This window comes from Fukomys damarensis, unplaced genomic scaffold (assembly GCF_012274545.1).
Source record: "Fukomys damarensis isolate Sample0158 unplaced genomic scaffold, DMR_v1.0_HiC HiC_scaffold_14, whole genome shotgun sequence".
Lineage (NCBI taxonomy): Eukaryota > Metazoa > Chordata > Mammalia > Rodentia > Bathyergidae > Fukomys > Fukomys damarensis.
In genome coordinates, this window is record NW_022900926.1 from 43,531,927 (window position 1) to 43,552,941 (window position 21,015).

A 21,015-nucleotide genomic window follows, 5' to 3' on the forward strand; every position below is an offset into this window, starting at 1 on the left:
TTTAAAGACAGGGTCTTGCTTTGTAGTCCAGGCTGGCCTTGAACTCATGGCAATCCTTTTGCCTCAACCTCCCAAGTGCCGGATTACATGCGCTACACCACCACACCCTAAACTGAGTATTGTTAAGGTTTGGCGTTATTATTCAGTTCAGACTGAAGAAAGCTACTTAGAATACATTTTCCTTTCAGTAATGTTAAATAAAACAATGAAATGACATGTTTCTGATGATTATTGTGACTCCCTGAAACATAGTGAAAATATGCTGAATATCCTGAGGATAGAAAGAAAAAATAAACAGTTTTCTGCTACTATATAGTTATAACACTTCACCTCTGTGATCCCCAAATGTGTAGCAGTTTCCTACCCAATAGCAAATGAGCATTTTACAGCAGATACCAGCAAGGCTCTAATCCAATTCCATTGTGAAAGATAGTATCAGATCTCACCAATTGAGGATTCAGTCACCAGACTGCCCTCATTTTGACACTAATTGCAAGTCTGGGCTGCTAAAACTTCTGACCAACTAGCTCAAGTGGGGATTTCTATGATCCTTCTCTTTAGGCTGGATTAATCTGCTAGAGAGGCACACAGAACTCAGGAAAAATACTTATGGATACAAATAAATAGCCAGATGAAGAGATTAATCATACAAGGTCTGGAAGGGTACCCAGCACCTGTCCCCATTGATCTGGGTTACAACAGCTTTCCAGAATATTGATGAGTCCTTGTTCATATTCTTGAGAATGTATGGAGAGAAAGAATAATGTTTTTTGTGGGTTTATTTGTTTATTTTTTTGAGACAGGGTCTTGCTGTATATGCCAGGCTGGCCTCGAACTCAAAGCAATCCCCTACCTCAGCCTCAGAGCACTGGGATTACAGGCATGCGCCACCACACCCAGTGAGAGAATAGTTTTAATTAACACAGGTCTCATTTTTAGTCTTAAACACCTGGCAGAAAAGTATAACCAAAAAGATACATAGAAAATAATAGTAATACAGACAATATATAAAATGGAGGCTCCAAGCACTACCCTGACCCCTGCTAACAGTCTCCAGCTATGCCTGTAACTTCACACTATTATGGTTCAATGAGGCTTTAAAAAGCCATGGTGAGAGTGACAGAGATACAATGAGTCTTTAGATTCTTAAACTACAATAGTACTTCAAAACCACAAAGCCCTCAGTCTTCTTATGGCTGGAAACTAAAGCACCTTGCACCCTATATAACTGTCAGGTGGAAGAAGACCTTAAAACCATAAAAGGTAACATCAGACTTTTAGATGACCTCCATGAGCAGGGAGGTCTAGGACCCAGTTGGTTATAATCCCAGCTGTAGTCCTTTAAAAACTGCCTGGATTTAGCTCCTTCCTCTGATCATGCCCCATTTATCTTTTCATTCTGGTCCTTCTGTTTGGGCTGTATATTCTTAACCTTAGTAAAATGTGTTTCTTCTTACCTAGAAACTAACTCCAAATGATCATATCAATGGAATTGATATAAGGAGAGAATAAATCCCAACCTGAAGTACAAAGTTAGGTTCCCTGAAATCCAAGCATGAATTCCAAGGAACAATGGAGATTAAGAGTGGGAAAGATTTATTGAGAGGGCGCACTCAAGAGGGGAGGCACACACAAAGGAATGAGGTACACACAGTTGGGAGCTGGGGAATGAGAAATAGATAGCTCCTGTGAGACAGGAGGGGTCCTGAATGAGTTGCCGCTGAGATCATCTCTCCAAGAATGTTTTACCGGGCAAAGTCAAGAGGTGGGTACAGCATGGATCAAATTATCATCAACCAATATGCTTACAAATATAACTGCTTAGCTAATATTGATTCAATAGGGAAGCAGGGCACATAGCAAGAGTATATAAGTGACATTCTTAACCTTGGTTGATAATTTATAGTCCTAGTCTGTCTTTAGTCTTAGTGGTCTTAATTTTAGGCTTAGTGGGTGAGAGAGGATGGCCCACCCCTAGCGAGGTAGTGGTCTGTTTCTATGGGAAATCCCAAAAGGGTGGTGCCCATTACAATCTCTTGATATTATAATCTCAAGCTTCCGTTCATCTCTTAGGGGAGTGTGTAAATCTGGCCATTGTAACTTTAGTCTCCAGGTCTTGCCTCCCTTCTTCAGATGCACCTCCAGCCACATTTTGATGTTTTCATTTTTTGCATTGACTTCCTTGAGAGCCCAGTTCCTTTCTGACTGTATATTAATTTTTATCTAACTTAACTGCATATAACAGAACCAACAATGAATGTCCAGGACTTCTTTTATTGAGGTCTTCTAGATAGACCCTCTCAAGAGTAACCATAGCTGCTGAATCCCAATCCAACTGCTATCAAGAGCTCCTTAGATTAGTTCTCTGAAGAAAATCCCTGACTGCCATACCCCCTACACTGACCTCTCTTAGTTAGAAGCAGTCAGAGTGAACTTTTCCCCTAATGGCAGTTAGGGACACTACAGAAGAGGCAATGTAGTAGCTTAGTTATGATAATGTAGTTAGAGCAGCCTAACTATAGGATCCTGTAAAGGAAAGTGGCCCACCATTAAAAACTAATTCCAGCACCTGGATAAGCTTAAAGATGTGAAGGTAAACACAAGAAGGATACCTACTGCAATAAAGAGGAAGAGGAAGGCCTTTCCTCCCAGGAAGAAGAGATGCTAAATTAGTTAATAGCTCCTTCCTACCTAAAACTTGGACTTCAGGGAGACTTTGAGAAAACATTAGAAACACAAGATAACCACCAGTTTCTTTTTGAACTCATTTCATGTGAAAGATACCCCCCTATGGTATATAAGGCTAAGACAGAAATCACATTGCACTTGTCCCTCTTTGTGGGCATTCACCAAAAGCTTTTTCTTATTATTATTTCTAATACTCTCCAAAATTTTTCCTTTGTCCTCAAATTTAGCCTTCAGTTTTGGGAGACAAAAAAAAAAAAAAAAACCACCCCCAAAACCTAGATTTATGCAAAGTAACTGTTTTACTCCATTATAGCACTTTTCTTACTGCATACCCAAAGTGTCATTGTAGCAGCAAATTGTCAGGAGAATGAAAGATACACCCAGAAGTTTTGGAGGCAAAGTATATAGTTTTATTCTTCATGCCAGCAGGTCAGTGTGGGACTATTCCACAAAGAGACCCATCAGGGCAGGTTATACTCTGGGGGGTGGGGGGGCAGCTTGCAGAAGTTAAGCACTTTGCATTGGTTACATAAAGCATAAGTCATTTGGGCCCAGCAAATTCACCAGTTATCAGATATTACAGACAGCAGAGCCATATCCCATTTACATTTGGCAGGGAGATAGAAGTAATAAAACTGAGAACAAAGAAAATTTCTGAGATGCTTGAGGAAGTGTCTGGAAGCTCAGACATGTTGAGGGAATGGGGGAAAACTTTTCCACCAGTAAGTTTGGCTTTAACTGCAGAGAAACACGTTCCTGGTTCATCATGGTTTGCATTATATGTTTCTCTGAGAACTAAACAAGATTCTTCAAGGCCCGGAAGTCTTCTTTATTATCTAGCACTGGGCCTACCACATAGAAGATGTTGCAATAATCTGTTGTTGAGTAAATGAATGAATGGAACAAATGTGTCCCAGGAGAGTAACAGCAAACTCGTATATGGTATTTAACACATGCCAGAGAGTATTCTCGGTGCTTTGCAAATATCACCTCATTTAAACTTCCTAGAAACTACCTGGTACCAGTACTGTTATTATCATCTCTACTTTCCATAGGAGGAAACAGAGGACACAGATTAAATATATAATCCATAGCAGATCTAAAAGGTTAACCATAGCAGTTTGCCCCAGAGTGTGGGCTCTTACTCACTGCCCTTGGAAACCACACACAGACTAAGCCTTACTATTTTTTGATGATATTCAATTTCAGATACGCTGGTGCAACACTGCTTTGATCTGTTAGCAAAGATAATTTACAGATGGCCTTAACAAAATAGTTCTTTTTTTTTTTTTGGTACCGGGGATCGAACTCAGGACCGTGTTCTTGTGAAGCAGGAGGTGGAACCACTGAGCTCCATCCCCAGCCCAACAAAACAATCCTTACTGCAGTACTTCTCAGTTCTTTGGAACTGAGTTTATTTATAAATCGGATTACTGGTACCCTCCAAGAGAAGAACATGGGATTTCTGGAAAATCTGAGTGGAATCTACCAGACAGTTTGAGTGAGTCCATGGCCTGGATGAATGTGATCGTAAACTTGATGGGATGCTTTCATTTAGCATGCAGGTCACTGGGGCTGGCTTTGCAGAACAGGCACAATGAGACATCCCAATCATACACCTAAAGACGGAAACCATGTATCAGCCTATAGGTGGAAAGCACACTAACATCAAGGACTATTAGTGAATTCTGCTCACATAGTGGATGCTCCCAAAAAGCCACCATAGATCAACAAAGTGGAAAATTAAATAAAACCTCCACATTTGGGAAACTCACATAGTTTGGTAAAAGGATATTTTAACCAGAGGCCACACAGAAGTGTCCCAAAGCAATGGTGTTCCCTAACCCATCACAAGGATCTTAAATGATCTTATCACAAATTTGAAATCCTGGAAGGAGCACTGGATAGGAAATTAGAAGTCAAGGCTGGGTGTGGTGGAGCACGGAGGTAATCCCAGCACTTGGGAAGCTGAGGCAAGAGGAGTGCCATGATTCTGAGGCCAGCTGGGAGTATATAATGAGTTCAAGGCCAACCTGAACTACATAATGAGACCCTGTCCAAAAATCCAGAAAAAAGCAAAAGAAATTAGAAGTCTTAACTTCTAGTTCCAGTTCTACAACTAAATGTGACTTAAGCTTTACTACTGTAAAGTTTTATAATTCACCTATGTTGCCTACACCACTTTTCAAAGATGTTTTATACAGCAGAGCCATGTGGTGAGGCGGATACAAAATGGGACAAAACTGTAAGACCCAATGGAAAATTATAAGGTGGGCATGAGGTGGAGCAAAACCAAGACCAACCAATAAGATGACAAGTACAGTCACCCAGGTGATATTGATTAAATGGGGATCAAGTGGGAGAGCAAGTCACATAGCAAGCGGTACAAGGATTTTAAGGAAGGGTGGGGGTCAGGGATATTTCCTGGAAAGGCTGGGTTAAGATCTGGGGCCCCCCATCCAGGTGATTGAAACCAATTTAGAATATCAGTCACTACTATTTATCCCCAGGGGAAGCACAAGGATATAGTAGTTTCTCTCCTTTTACAATTCTGGCCACAGTGCATGTGTCTTTATTTTTCTCCATGTTGGCTCCTTGCTGTGTTGGCTCCTTGAGGGCAGCCCTGTCTAGCTGCCTACAAGATATCTAATTAACTTACCTATCTGCAATACTGTGTGCAGGACTCACACATGTCAGGAAGGTGGCCTGCTGAATGTTGAAAACCAAAAAAAAAAAGCAGTTCTCTACAAAAGAAGAAATGCTTTCTAAAAATCCCAGAAGGCCAGCCTCACACATGACTGCATAACCATAAACGGCTGAGAAGGAGCAGCAGCCAAAATGGCGACGTGATGTACATTTCTAAGGACTGGCGCTGTGCTTTAACATGACTTTGAGACAGCAGTGGAGTTGGAAACAATCTCAGCTGCCTCCAGGATCCTCCACAGTCATCCATCAAGTGAGAGACTGTTGGGCGCACACTGATCTTTGTAGCCACTTTTGCCAAGAATCCTATCAGTTTACAAAGTCATATTTTAAAAAGTAGCACCACCAGCAGAGATAATTTCAACATGGATTTGCATTCACCAGAGCTCAATTTATATTTTCCCTGTATTTAGGGAAAATGTAACAGATAGTATCTCAACATCCCAAATGGGAGATTTGATTGAGAAAAGTATACTAGATATGTGCAATGGAAGTCTATGTACTTAATAAGCAATTATGTAGTATATCTACATTTAAGGAGAAATATACATGCATGCATATATATAAAATGCATTTTACCAATTAAACTTCAGCCTTCATAATCACTATCCTGAATTTTTGTAAACCTTGGCTTTGCTGTTTATTGATCTTATCATTTGTATCTATTTATAAATAATATAGGGACTGACTTTGTATGATTTTTTTTTTTTTGGTACTGGGGATCAAACTTGGGCCCTCCACTTTCGAGGCAGGCAGCAGAACCACTGATCCAAATCCCTGGCTACTTTGTATGATTTTTAAACTTTATTTTGTTTGGGATTCCCTGAACTTTAATCTGAAGGGTTATAGTCAGTAAAATTTTAAAAAATTTTGACAAAAAAATTTTTACTTCTAAAATATCAAGCATTATAGAGAAATACATATATATGTTCATAATTATGTGGATTTTGAATTTGACTATTTAATAAAATAGTAATAAAATTATTAAGAATAAAGTGACTATATTTGATGTAATGTAAACTAACAGTTATGGGAAGTTAAAGGGAATAAAAATATATCACATATATTAATGCAGCAATCCTGTTCTCCTAGATTGGGAAAGCTTGTGTTACATACAATATTGTCAAGAGTTTTCCCACAGCATGAAAATCCCAAAGGCCCTAGTAAGCGAATCATTCCAGACCATGTGGGTTTGTGGTATGGGCTGATCCCTGCCTATAAGAAAGGTGAGGCACACCTGTGTGCCACAGGTATAACAGGAGTGTGTGTCACCTTTTGGGATCAGTGACCTCTGCTCTGAGGCTCCCTGTATTATTCATAACAAGGAAAAGAGAAGACAACCTATTTTGCTGCTGTGCTTCTGCAGGAAGATAAGCAGAGCACAGTTTTCTCTTGCTTCATCTGGAACTCTCTAGCTAGAATCCCTGACTGCCTTCACTTCCTTTTCCTCCCTACATGTCACCTAATGCTACTTGACCAGGTACTGTTTTCAGAATGAACCATTACAGACACAGAAGGCATCTACCCCATAGAATAAATAGCATCTGTCAGGTGGGAGAATTCAGAGAAGCTGGGAAATTTAGAAAAACACATTGAACAGTCTAAAGCCGATCAACAGGTCAACTGCCTGAAGATTATTTTTCTTTCAAGATTTGTTTGGGTAAAGGCAAGCTCTGCTGTCTGAGACTCCTGCTAATTAAGGCCTAGGGATAGAAATCTCCCTGGACTTTTCTATCAGTGTACTGACTGGCTTCATTAGGTAGAGTTTGGCTTTAGTCCAGAAGCTGTATCTAGTCTCCAGTCTGGAGGAAGCTTTCACTGACAAGTAAACCGGCTGGAACCTGGGCTAGCCAAGGTGAACCCTGAAGGCAGCTGCTGATTCCCATAAGCAGGAAATCAAATCTTGGAATTGTCCTTTCTATAGCAGAAGTATCTGGTAACAAATGAAGCTGTAGCTTGAAGCACTCACTACATAGATTGCTGCATTCCCTAGCCACATTAAAGTTAATATCAATCCTTCTGCAGCTGATAAGGTTCATTCTCCTGAGGGCACCCTTTTTATTTGCTAGAAAGAAGGAAGTCACTCCATTCTGTTTTTCCTTAGACATTCCCAAGGCCTTAGTTCAAATCCGAATAACCAGGAAGCCTTCTCCAGGACATTTTGATTTCATTTCCCCTGAAGTTTCTTATTCCAGCTGGTTCAGTAAGTTATCTCACTAGAGGGTCTCTTCTGCCTGTCTTTAGCCTATTGAGCTGTAAGTTCCTTGAGACAGGAACACTAACTTAACTTATCCCTCTTCTATCCTGTCAGCAAACTATCAGAGTAAAGATGCCTTAGAATTCATTGATAAAAAATAAATAATAGAAAACAAAGTAAGAGTATCCTTTGCTTGCTTCTAAAGGTAAAAGCACTAAGATCTTAGATAATAAAAATGTGGAGTATTTCTCAAAAGGAAAAACCCTTTCAATTGGACATTGTTTATCTGTCTGTGGTTCATCTATTCAAAACAATATTTAAATTGCTAATTGGACTTCTAATTACCAATATGTGTTTTGTTTTGCTTTGCGTACTGGGGATTGAACCCAGGACCTTGTATTTGTGAGGCAGGTGGTAGCACCACTGAGCTAACCTCCCTCAACCCCCAACAACACCCCCGCAGCCAACCAACATATACTTTGGACTTTTATCTCCTACCATTGGTATTTATGTGCGCAATAATGCCTAAGCAAAGATTCAGGAAATGGAGAGGCCAGGCAGAAAAAAGTAGTATAAAATAACATTGGGGAGAATGAGGAGACTTAATTTCTTATTCTTGTTGCACAGAAGAAAGCAGAAGTGTCCTGGTTCCCTGAACAAACTCATCCATCGACTTCTCCAATGTTACTACTGTACCCTGATGTATCTGGTAAAGTCTGCCTCTCTCTCCAGTTCAGTCCTAGATAGAAGTTCTTCTAAATCTCAAGCACAATTAATCACATCCTTTTAGACCTGCTGTCTTGGTCCATTCTGGAAGCTGTAACAAAATACCATAGACTAAGTGGTTTATAAACAGCAACCATTTTTTGCTCTCAGTTCTGGAGGCTGGGAAGTCCAAGAACACCAGCATATTTGATTCCTGGTGAGGACTTTTACTCCATATGTGGCTGCCTTCTAGTTGTGTCCTCACATGGCAAAAGGGGCAAGGGATCTCTCCACTTTTATGTGGGCATTAATTCCATTCACTAGATGACCTAATCATATTCCAAAGGCTCCTAATATCCTTGCATTGGCACTTAGGATCTTAACATATGGATTTTGGGGGACACAAACGTTCAGTCATTGTGCTCTCTTAGTATCACGCTTTAACTGGCTGTATATGTGTCTTCCGTTACATTAAATTGTGAAATTCATTGAGTTGCATAAGGAAGTTACTCAAGACATTTTAAAAAAATATAGTTTGTGTTACTTGATTGTGAGATTAATTGAGGCCCAGAGAATTTAAGTGATCTGTTCAAAGCCTTAAACTAAACAAACAATAATGTATGGCCAACCTCCCTACCTATGATTCCTACATCACAAGAGTCCAGCTGGCTGACTGTCTCAGTAAAAGTCACTCAGCTACACATGAAAAGGAAGTGCTAGATGACAAGAGGGTGTCTATTGGCCTCTGAGCTTATGATGGACTAGGAATGCCGCTGTCTTTCAGAGCCTCCTTTCCCAGTATATTCCATGAGGGATCTAAAGATACCCTTGAAGGCCTCATCCCATTTCCCAGTATGGCCTTTCTCACAATTTAAAATAATTTATAATCAGTAGTTAATCAGGTTAGAAAATCATTACAGTTGAGCTGGTCAAAAAATTTTTAGTCATAGCCAGGTGTGGTGGTGCATCCTATAATCCCAGTACTCTGGGAGGCTGAGGCAGCAAAACGGCAAGTTCAAGCCCAGCCTAGCCACCTTAGTGACACCCTGTCTCAAAAAATTAAAAAAGGACTGGGGATGTAACTCTGTGTGAAAGCCCTGGGTTCAATCCTCCCCCCATCCCCCGCAAACAAACAAACAAAAATCCTTTAGGTATCCACAGAGGACCTTCATTTGAAAAGTCAATCTACTCAGTTCAGATCAGTCATCAAGAACTATCATAAAGCTACAGCTTTATTTCCATTGTGCTACAACTACCCACCTGTCTAGTTTGCAGTTTCTACAAATGTAATAATTACTTACCACTCAATTTGCTCCAATAGCTCTGGTTTGAAATCCTTCCTTCTTGATTGCAACTTTCCTGATTTCCACCTGTAATGTTTCTTCATACTTGCTGAACTCGATCTCTGGGCTCTCCATAACTTCCAGTGCCCAAACCCTTCTCAGTCTACCCACTTCATCTGACCCCAGTGCCAGCCCATCACAGACCTCACCCAGTGCCATGTCACTTGTACTCTAGCCAGCAGTTCTCACCCTCCACCCTATACATGTTCTGAGCCACCCTACCGAGCTCCACCTTGACTATACAGTTGAGCTAATTTCATTTTTTTCCTCACCAAGTACAGTGTAGTGCTATGAGAACTCATAATATTATGAGATATTACAATTTTGTACCTTTTAGCCTCAATCAAGACTCAATATCCATCTGGATATCTCCATTAGAATGCTAAAAACTTTTAAATTCCAGGCACATGCTTATAAATCCAGCACTTGGGAGGCTGAGGCAGGAGAATTGCTGTGAGCTTGAGGCCAGCCTAGGCACATAGTGAGTTCATGACTAGCCTGAAATACACACTGAGATCCTACCTCAAAAAAAATTGGGGGCCGGGGATTTAGCTCACTGGTTCCGCTGTCTGCTTCGCAAGCACAAGGAACTGAGTTCAATCAGTGGTACAAAAAAAAAAATTGTTTATAAAGACAAACTTCTCCTGCTATATATACCCAGTTTTTTTACTGATGTGATCAACCTCCTAGTCACCAAGACTTGAAATCAAGGATGAATTTGTCCTTTCCCCTAAACTCCAGTCATTAAATCTTTTTTTTTTTTTAACTCAATGCATATTCCAAAACTTGTTCCTTCTTTTTACTTCTGCATACTTATATCCCATCCCAGCTGTACTTTTAGTGATAGCCTCCTAACTCATCTTGGACCTTCTCATCTTGGGCCCCAGTAGATCTGTTTTTGATTAGACTAAAATTCAGCTCAGAAAATAACATCTCCCAAAGCCACTGGTAGTCTTTTCCTTCCTGCCAACAGAAGCTCACATTCCTGAGCCTGGCAGCCAAAGCCTTCTGTGATGGGGCTCTAATCTGCATCTGAATGTAGTACCCCCCCATCTGACTTCAAGCTGGACAAAAGAGGATCAGTAGAATGGAACATGTCAGAGTATATCCCATATGGTAAGAATAAATACTGTTGTGAAAGTCCTGGTTCCTACAATATTACCAAAGGTCATGCTATTGAAGGGTAAAACCCTGCATATCTACATAATTTGTTATTCCTAAACATGCAAAGGGACTTTTTTCTTCATCTTAAAATTATAAAGTATTTTTTAAAAATATAGAGGATAACAGTTGTTTATAAAATCCTAGCAAGTCTATTTACTTTAGATTTTAACGCGTGTGTGTGTGTATATGTATGTATGTATATATATATATATAAATCTCTGTCCATGAACCATACAATGGAAACTTAGCTTCTGTTCTCTCCTACCAGGAGCAGTCACCATGCACCAAATTGAGTGATTTTCATTACCAGTGTTTTCACATAAAAGCATTATAAATTATATATTCATAAACAGTATATGCTGTTTTGGATATTTTAATCTTTATACAAGTTTTTTAGCCAACAATTTATAGCCTTCTTTTTTTGGTATTGGGGATCAAACTCAGCACTCTGCACTTGTGAGGCAGTCACGGTGCCACTGAGCTAAATCCCTGGCCCATTTAGTGCAGTGGCACCGTTCCTTCTTTTATTTAATAAATTTTGTGTTTTTTTTTTTTTCTACAAGTCCTATGATTTTCTACTTGATTTCCCTGCTGAATATTTCCCATTGTGTGAATATACCACAATTTATTCGTCTATCCTCCCATGAATATATGTGAAAATTGTTTCTACTTCTTCACTATGACAAACAAAGCTGCGGTGTCCATATCTTCTTGGGCATAGGACTAGAAGAGGATTCTTTTTCACTTCTTTGCTCAGATCGATTCAGACTTCTTTACCTGAAATGGCTTCCTCCCCATCTCTAGCTCAGAGAGTTGTTTATCTACCTCTGAAGGAACCTCTCAGATGCCGGTTCCCTCTTGCTTTCCACTTCATTAAATCAATGCGCTATCTTCATCCATTCTTCTACAAGCTTCAGTTTATCATCAGATTGATAGGGAAAACCTTAATAAGCGAAAATTTAGGAAATGTCACAATATTGCCTTCTGCCCCTCACCCTTAGTTCAGAATTAACTGGTACCAGGAGACACCTAGTCTCCTCACAAAAGTTTGTAAGTGAAAAGAACCATTGTTAGCTTTGTTAATCAAACAAGCTACCTTCCCCCTGGCTAGAGTAGGCAATTGAATGAATCTAAAAGGTAACTTCCCTAACAAGAACTGCATCCGGGTTGAAATTCAACTGCCTCGCTATCATGTTTTGGGTATCTGTGAAAATGCAATGTAACCAACTGAGTAAGATCAAAGTTGTAAAACCCTATAAAAGTAAGAGTTGTAGCGCAGTGGAGGAGTCGATCAGGGCACCACCATTAGGTGTGATCGATCCCCATCGATGCAGTAAACTTTTTTATTTTACTTCCATTCTGCTGCCTCTCTGTGTGTCACTTGCCGTCTCCTTCCGTAACAAGATAAAGTATGCTACCATATACAACCTTGTCTTATAGTTGTCTGGGTACTTTCTCATTGACCATAGCAGGCCAAGAGTTTCTTAGGAAAAGTACTGTGCTGCATGGTATTAAAAGTCCCTCTCCTCCTTACTTAAGAGAGTCCCATTGAATCTGCTAAATTTTCCTACTAAGTACTAAGTACTGCAGTCACCATCTAATAATGTATACTTATTGATAACTGTGTATACCTAGTGGTTGTTAAATTCCCATGTATTATCATTTCAGCATTGTGGGTATAAAGAAGCTTATCTCTATCATCAACAGTGTGTGCTGGGAGAAAGTAGAGGTACAGGAAGGGTGCTTCCTGGGCTCAGTAACCAGCTAGGGCTTAGGCAGCCACCTATCCATAAAGAACAAGAAAAATATTCTTCCTCTTTATTGTTAAATTATCCAAGATACTTCACTTATGCCAATACTTTTATATGAATTTTGTTCAGAGCTGGGAGTATAATTCAGGGTAACACATGTAGCTAGCGTGCACATGGCCTAGAGCTCAATCCCCAGGATGCATATACTCCCACATATTTTTTGTTGTTGTTCAGAAATAAAACATCGGACAAATAGGTTACCTTAGTAAATATTCTACAGCTTTAACCTGGTGAAGTTACATACAGCCATATGTGTTTTGAATGGCTCCTAGTGTAGCTTCAGAATCCTTGGCTAGGGGGCAGGATTGTAGTGGGAGTGGCAAAGTGCCCATCTACAGATGTTAATTTCTCCCAATTTCAATGAGAGGAGCTGACAGGGGAAGATTTCTTCCTGGTTCCAAAGTAGGGATTCATGATCACTGTACTTCTTTTTTATTAGAACTGGAAAAGTGAGGTTAAAAATTGCTATGTGGAAAAATCAGCTCAAGAATCCAATGATAAAACCTCTTTCAATTTTTTTTCACGAGTACAAAGTATTGGCTTAAATGATGGCAAGTTGATGCCTCATAAATTCATAATAAACATGTCTGGGCTACAGAGTTTTTACAAGTAGCTCACCATTCCATGCCATATGACATATCATATAGAGAATAACTAAAATCAGTACATTTGAACTGTCTTCCTTAGTTTTGAGGTGACACGAAGGTCAGCTAAATAAAAATTAGTTTTATGATGGTCTAAAGAAGTAAAATTCATACTAGAAAAGAATGATTTCTTGGCTGCCAAGAAGCTATGACTCCTAGGCTAAATGACAACATGGAAACTTAGTAAATGAAAAATCAAACTCCTGGTTTTTACTTCTAGGTTATAGTTTGATTTTAGAAAGGGCCACGTATGAGAACAACCATTTATCTTTACAGTAATACAACCTCAAGTCTCAGATGACATTTGATTATAACCTGTGCAAATGCTACATGAGTACCTGGATTGTTTTTCCAATCAAGTTGAAATACCTATGCTGACAGTTCCTGTATCAGCTGCCCACCAATGGATACTATATAGATATATACCACGTGGCACTGCCCAGGCACTGCCACTCCACACCATGGAAGATTTAGACATGGATTACAACATCAGCCAAGACACAATTCCTTCTAGCCCTTGCTCAAATCTCACCTTTTTCAAGGAAGCTTCCCAACCACCTCTTGCTTAATACTGCATTTGTAAACTCTCTATCTTGCTCTATTTTTTTGTTTTATATAGTACTCGTCATTTTGTGACAATATATATCACTTTCTCATAATTTTATTCACTGTGTTGAGACACACATAAAACTTATCATCTTAACCATTGTAAGTGTATAGTTCAGTAGTGCATTCACATTGTACTATAGTACAATAGTACAATGTACATTCACATTGCTGTGCAACCAATTTCCAGAACTCTTTCATCATCCAAAACTAAAACTCTTTAAACAACTCCTCATTCCTCTCTATCTACCAGTTTCTGGCAACTATCTTTCCACTTTCTGTCTCCATGAGTTGGAATATTCTGGAACCTTATATCCATGCAAAATCAGAGCATTCTTCTTTTTGTGACTGACACGTCACTCGAATAATGTCTGTCAGGTTCATCCATGTTGTAGCATGTTTGAGGATTTCTTTCCTTTTTAAGGTTCCACAATATTCCACTGTGTACATATATCACATTTTGTCTATTCATCCATCAGTGGGTTTCGCCTTTTGGCTATTGTGATTAATGCTATGAATTGGGTGTACAAATATCTCTTCAAGGCCCTGCTTTCATTTCTTTTAATACAGACATATCCAGATGCAGGATTGCTGGATCATATAGTACTTGTTTATAATTTTTTGAGGTATTACCATACTGTTTTCCAAAGTGGATACAATCTTTTTTATTCCATCATCGGTGTGCAACTGTCCCAATTTCTCCCCATCCTCATCAGTACTTATTTTGTGTCTATTTTATAGTAGCCATCCTAATGGGCATAAGGCTGAAATATTGTTTGTATTGATTATGTTCAAGGTCTATTCTTCCTTACTTCACTGCTGGTGCAGAATGTGTGTCTCAATTAGCACAGGGACATTTGCTTTGTTCACTGTTGTAACCCTTGTATCTAGAATAGTACTTGTTATTCAGTAATGTACAGTAAGGGAAGGGGACATAAAACACATTTAAGATGTGTTATGCACATATATACCAGCTCCCTATGATGAATGCAGTTATTATGTGCTGCAAACATATGCTAGAAAAAGATAGCTAGGTGTGGTGGTGCATACTTGTAATCCCAGCACTTGGGAGGCTGAGGCAGGAAGACTGTCATGAGTTTGAGGCAGCCTGGAATAAACAGTGAGTTCAAAGCCAGCCTGACCTACACAGCAAGTCCCTGTCTCTAAAAACAAAACAAAGCAATAAAACCTAAATGATGAATAAAAGAAAGATACAGGGGAGTTATACTGCCTTTTCTATTCCTGGTTTTTATATTAAAAAAAGCTCAATTTGGCTTTCATGATAGCACATTTATATTTATATTTATATTTATAGATCACTTTTACATAAATGTGGGACCTTTACAAAGCAGTTGCCACTTTAACAAATACTTGCTGAAAGTCTGTTTACCATTATTCATTCATATTCAGATAGAAATATGAAGCAAGTGGAATTTGACTTTGTGGAGAGCTGATAAGAAGTCCACAGGAAATTGGGTTTGGTTAGCACACACCAGTAATCCTGGCCCCATGGGAGGCTGAAGCAGAGGGATCACAAGTTCAAGCCTAGCCTAGGCAATTTAGTGATTTACCAAGAGCTTGTCTCAAAATAAAAAAAGTGTTGGGGTTATAGTTCAGGGCCTCCTTCAGTTCAATCACCAGTATGGAAGAAATAAAGTTCTATAGGAAAACTAAAGAAAGGTTCTGCAATATGCAGAAAACGTAATTATCTAGAATGGGGTATATCCAGTGCCCATTTGGTATCTCTGCTCAGCTACAACCAAGGTATCTCAAAATGAACACTTCAAAAGGGAGGGCCAGGGATTTAGTCCAGTGGCACCGTGCCTGTCTTGCAAGCGCAAGGTCCTGAATTTAATCCCCAGTACCAGAAAAAAAAAAAAAAAAGGGAACAAGAATCAAACTTCCCTCACTAATACTACTTCTGTACTGTGTTCCTTCCTGAGTAATTGGCACTTAGGTGCTCACACTAGAAACCAGAAATATTTTTTCCCTCTTCTTCACCCAGTACTCCTCTTTATCCAGCTGCCAAAAAATCTATAGCCATGCAGCCAGGCTCCACAGCCTATAATCCTAAACTTTTATGCTATGTGGGAAATGCTTTCTGTTTCAACCTCATTTATTGGAAATCACTCTACAATGTCTGAGTCCATTTTCCTAAGTGGGTAGGTGAATATAATTTTGAAAATTCAGAACAGTCTATGTTAATATGCAGCTTGGCTAATAGAGATGCCAGTAGTCAAGAAGATTGGACTGTGTAAATCCATGCCTAAGTTGTGTTTAAATAAAAGTCCTAATAGCATTGAATTTGCTTGTTTTGATGCTTTTTATTCAAAGTGGAATATGTAAGTAAAAGTTAGTTTAACTGAACACTGTTTTATCAAAGTTATATTGTAATAGATACAACCATCAATATCAACAGGGCGTATCCATTATAAGCTCTATAAAGAAAGTTTTCTTCTTTGAGGTTTTATTGATCTTGGAGCCAAAGGAGGCTGGAAAGCAGACAGCCCAAACCCTACTCTTGACAAATTAAATGAAGCACATACTTAAAAATAAACCACAATCTTCTGGCACCAACAGTACCATCTATAAACAGAATAATAATAAAGACTCACAAGTTGGGATTTCTCAGGTAAAGTTAAAAAAAATGAACACAAGCACAAGTGTTATTAAAGTTCTAGCAAATGTCACTTTTGAATTTTAAGCTTCATTTTCTAATAGCTGGTGTTATATAAATTTATCATAAATTAACATTCAATTTTAGTATGTAACATTCAAAGAAGGTACACTTGAAAGCCAAAAGGGTATCCTTATCCCCAGAGTGCCATTAGGAAACAAAGGGTACAGTATCAGTAAGAAACTCTTTGGGCCAGTTCACAGTTCATATGGGCTAGGAAGACAGAAGAACTTAATGTTACCAGAAAGTTCAAGGTTTCAATTCTATCACCCCGTGCTCCCTTTGACAAAGGACTGCCTTATCTATTGAAAAGCCACATTCATTCCCCAACTCCTCCTTCTGCTTCACCTGCCACTTATCCCTCCAGAGAATTCAATTCAGCATTCCCAAGTAACAAGTAAATGATTACTTGTTGACCTCTTTTTATACAACATCTAAAAAGATACAGAAAGTAAAGTATGATAGTAAGCTACAAGTAATCTCAGCTATGACTTTTAGATAAGCATTAACAGATAAAAATATACCTTTAATTGGAGAAGAGGGGCTCTTTAAAAAATATTCTTAAAAATACTTAACCAATTTCATGACTTGTCTGACCTCTCTGTATTTTTCTCTTCTCCCTCCCCCCAGCACCTAATATATAGTTGAAACTTCTAAATGGAAAAGTACCTCTGTCTGTCCTTACTGTGTTAAATCAAGGCATTCCAAAGTATGTGGGTTTGACTTTTCCTTGCACAGGACTGTAGTGTTGGTTAAAACTACAAAAGAAACCCACACCAATGCACACACAGCAAGATCTCACCCCACAAAGACAGCCTGGCATTCTGTCAGTCCTCCTAGAGACAGCCACACTTGAAGTAGCCTGTGCAGCTTATCAGGTGGAAATGATTTCTGGCAACTACAGACTGACCTAAGCCATCTCCACTGTGCAATATGTTATTTATGATATTGTCATGATCACTGAAAGAAGCTCTGTCAAGGAGGTCTTGTTCTTGTAATGCCTTCAAACTTCTTCAGAAGTTGAGAATTATATTAACTGATAATGACTTGCTTATAACTAGGCACTAAGTTTCTTGTTTTCTCATTTCACTAAACTACACTGAACCTAACTTCAGCTTAATGCAATAGCTATACTAGATTAGGAACTCCTCAAAGAGAGGCTCTGGATTTTGATTTCCTTTTATTCTTCTTGAGATTGTTCCATTTCTCCCCAAAAGGATGACTTTATGTAGTCTTACTGACTACATGCATAAACCAACCCATGCATAAACCCACTGAATGACATACTGTGAGTTGAAAGGGAGAGTTTGACCTCCAAATACTCTGAGCCATTGACATTTAAACCATTTGCTTTTGTCATCCGCTTTTCAGAAGTAGTTTGGCATCCCTGAAGGATTCTTAGCCAGCGAGGACAACTTTAGCTGTTAAGGACCTGATGTGATCACAGACAAAATGGCTCACAGAGTTTTAGTGTGGGAAGGGTTTTACAGATGCCTTACTGAGGAAATGGCAAACTGGATTTGCCATTGATGCCAACCCTTATGCTTGATGGTTTCCTGGAGTCATGTACTGGGGGGTGTTCCTGGCCAGGAATGAAGCTCGGAGGAAAGGCGTGATGGATTAACAATATCTGCCATAGGCTCTGGAGGGAGGCCAGGCTCAGGAGGGAGCTGAGACACAGAGCCATAATTTGCTATCCCTGCACTGACTCTGCTTGAGACAGCTAAGTGGCTTGCGCCACACTGTTTTTCCCACTAGACATTTTTAAAAAGCAGAAGTCATATCAATAGGGGAAAACTATTAAAAAATATTTGCAACAATAAATGTTTAAAGAAAATACATGTCTTCTGAAAAGGACATTGACAGAAGTCTTTGTTGGCTTATCCCATAGAGGGACAAAGGTGGAATTTCTGGGCTTCTCCTCAGTGGCATTGTAATAGTTATCACTTTTAACACTCCATGGGTGAGAACATTAAAGGTTATTTAGCTTCTGTGACAGACTGGGCAGTAAAATCAAGCAAATATCAGTGATTCCCAGGGACAAAGTATTAAGCAAAAAAGCTTATTTTCATAGGCAAAATATTGAGAATCAATTTCTTGGACTAGCAAAACTCTTTTGATCAGTTAATAAACAGTATTTTCTTGCTTTCTGGTTTGTTCTTAACACTGTGATGGATTAAGTGAATGCATTTAAGGCAAAAGACATGGCCGCTCCCATAGTCAGCTCATCTAATCTCTGTCTGTCCCTTATTGTGGGTGTGGAAGTGTGTATGGAGGGGTCAGATCTCTGGAGAGGCAGAGTTGGCCTCACAACATCTCTGTGTTGTCAGCCAACTGGCTCCCAGGTGAGGACATTTCTGGCAGTAAAGCAGTATACAGCAGGCAAGAGACCTTAAGAAAAGGCAAGGGAGAGAGAGGAGGCAAGCATGTGATTCTGCAGACAAATAAACACAATTAGCTGTGCTAGAAACCAACTGAAAAGACTCAATGGGAAGACTGATTCCTTCTGCCAAGGGAGAAAACCAAAGGAAAATTCATTTTAAAAGAAACTTTTTAATTGCCTTGGTAGCTGTAGCCCAATGATAGTTGTATTTTCTGCTCTGTTCTTTTTCATTATGGATTTCTACAACATTTTAAAAACCATCACAATAATGGTTTCATTGCTTTGTCAGTTTTTCTGCCTGGATCCCATTAACATTTCAAAATGATCCTTTCACACTAGAGATGACAACTCAGCCATTCTGTCCTTCTGTACCTAAACAGACCCAGTTTGCAGCAATGGTTGGGTAACTGAATTTATGGTAATCAGTAGCCGTGTCTCTGGAAGTTTGCTCTTCTAGTCTCAGGATCCAGTTCTGTGGTGTAAGGATTAGCCACAGCAGAGGGATCTAGTAGCTACCATATGGCATGGTAATTAACAGGTAAGATTCTGGAGTCAGGCAGCTTGAATATGAGTGCCAACTCTGTCACTTACAAGTTGGGTGATCTGGATCGAGTCAGTTAACCTCCTTATGTTTCACTATCTTCATTTAAGAGATTAGACCCCATGGTACCTCACTAATAGGCCAATTGTGAAATTTAAAGAATTATAATGAGTTGTATCCTTTAGAATCCCATTCTGGAATATTCACAAATGATGTGAAATCTGAGATTTGCTTCAAAACAATTGAGAGGTCCTTAAGGTATACAAAAAAGAATTCATAAATTGATAATTATTGAAGTTGGATGGCGAACACGTAGGGGTTTCTTATACCATTGTATACGCTTCTGACAGTTTGAAAATTACTGTAATACAAGTTTTAAGAGAGAGATAGAAGATAACACATTGAAACTGTCAGCATACAACATGTGTTTAATAAATGTAATCTGTTAAGATGAGGGAGGGTCTTGAAGGCATGGTTCCCAGATCATAGCGGCACCCCAACACCAGCCTGCCTCTCTAGAAACATGGGTGAGTTCTCAGGGTAAAATGGGGTGGGACACACTGAGAATCTACTGTTCACCATCAATAAGAAGTTATTGGTTCTCTATGCTTTGGAAATGTACTCAGTCAACCACATTCATCAAATATTAATTGCCCTTTATCTTTTACAGATACATACAATCACAAGGCAGGAGTAGAGGAGCTGCTGTGGCTCCAAACTGAACTATCATCCCAGCAAAAAGCCAAACATTTCCAAGTTCTAGTGGCCTGTGCAGCATCTGTTTGATATATACAAGTGGTTTTGTGGGTATATGAAAAAATGCTCAATGAACATGCCCACCCTGGTCTATGCATCCAGTAGGTTTAGGGAACCACTTGTATGAATTCAGAATCAGTTCCAGAAACTTCCAGCTTCCACAATTTTTTGGATGGGGTGCTGAGCTGGACAGACTAGAAGCTTCACTCTAGATATTAAGAGAGCCCTTAATGAAGTCACATTCCTACCCCACAGTCTTTACAAACAAGGAACTTGACAATGCAGCTCTGACACTAACTGTAATGACCTGTTTTCTCAGTTGTAACCTTTTCAGCTTGTTGTAGGGATCGGAAATAATACAATTAAGTGGGAAATACTAATTGTTCAATATATTGTAGTTATTTTATGTCTCTGTAAGCCTTTATGTCTGGATAGATGTTATTACCATTTAAAAAAAATTTGGCTAGTATTTAGACCCAGTAATTCTCCAGGCCGTGAGATTTACCACAGCCACACAATTATAAATAGTTCAATATTTTCTATCTCATTTTACAAAATGTTCATGCAGCTGCACTCAATTTTCTTCTCCACAAAGTTGATGTATAGATTAATATATTGCTATCATCAGTACCTATATGTTCTCTCCCATGTGATTCACACTTCTATACATGGCTGTTGACAGTATCTTCTAAGCTGAAAGAAAAAGTAGGAGGTAAGAAGTAATGAGAAAAATGTGATCCATTTTAAGTCAAGCAAGACCATTGTTACTATTATTAATCACTTACTGACTATCACAA

General features: G+C 39.1%; 1 protein-coding gene across 6 annotated transcripts in view; it reads right to left on the reverse strand.

Moving 5' to 3' along the window:
• Paqr8 (progestin and adipoQ receptor family member 8) overlaps window positions 1-21,015 on the reverse strand; it is a 40,954-nt gene that overhangs the window by 8,391 nt on the left and 11,548 nt on the right. The window contains exons 2-4 of one of the 6 annotated variants that reach the window (XR_004517143.1): window positions 20,850-20,911; window positions 11,626-11,743; window positions 4,207-4,307 (exon numbers count right to left, since the gene is read on the reverse strand). The exons of 2 other annotated variants lie outside the window; for them this stretch is intronic. The gene's annotated coding sequence lies outside the window, so the exon portion shown is untranslated. Of the gene's footprint in view, window positions 1-4,206; window positions 4,308-9,594; window positions 9,740-11,340; window positions 11,744-20,849; window positions 20,912-21,015 lie in introns of those variants that run through there. 3 more of the 6 variants (XR_004517142.1, XM_010631088.2, XM_033763341.1) reach the window with 3 other exon arrangements.